The sequence below is a fragment of the Octopus bimaculoides genome, chromosome 12 (genome assembly GCF_001194135.2).
Source record: "Octopus bimaculoides isolate UCB-OBI-ISO-001 chromosome 12, ASM119413v2, whole genome shotgun sequence".
Taxonomy (NCBI): Eukaryota; Metazoa; Mollusca; class Cephalopoda; order Octopoda; family Octopodidae; genus Octopus; species Octopus bimaculoides.
The window spans coordinates 54,729,907-54,730,832 of NC_068992.1; positions in this window are offsets into that span (position 1 = coordinate 54,729,907).

Here is a 926-nt window from a genome sequence, read left to right on the forward strand (position 1 = left end):
AAAAGCATTCCATCCACTGAGGGATAAATATCATTTAATATACCCAGGATTTAGATGTGAGCTACTATAAATTTCCTACCTCTGATAGTACACTATGCAGACAAGTCTGAATGGTTGCCTCATAATATATATCGTACTATACAAACTCATCTGATTATTGTATTATTAGAGGCATGAAACTTATTGCAGCTTGCAAATAAATCCTGTATATTTTAAAGAAGCCTCTTGTATGTTATAGCATATATATATATATAAATATAAATATTTAAATATTTTTTAAAATTAAAGATGAATAATCAGATAGGTTCGACAATTCAAAAAACATTACAATATAAACCGACCCAAAAGGAGTAATTATAATGTATTTAATGCATCTCTCATTAAAAAGTTCAATACCGAAGCAATACTAAAAACAGTCAGTATTGAAACAATACTAAAAATTTCAAAATATTAAAAATATAATAGACATATATGTGCGACAAATTATACAAATCTATAAAAGTATATGAGAAATATATATATACATATTCAAAGATATAGTCCTACTTACTAATAAACGTTAATTTAACAGTGTTAAAGATTATAAGGTGTCCACAGTATAGTGTATAAAGTGATAAAATGTCCAGGGTATAGTGTATAAAGAAATAATGTATAGATTAAACGTTGGTTTTTCATTGTTATATATATATATATATATATATATATATATATAGTTTTAGGGAAAAGAACCAAGGTTCATGAACTCATCAATGAAGATCCACTGTCACATATAGAAAAATTAATCCTTTCTAGATGGGATGGGGATATCCTTCAAAGATGAATTCCAAAACAGTGGCTCTATCCTACCTGTAAATTCCATAATCAACGAAAATTGGAAGTTAAATACAAACAATAAACGTTAATTATAAATTGGAGAAATATAATAA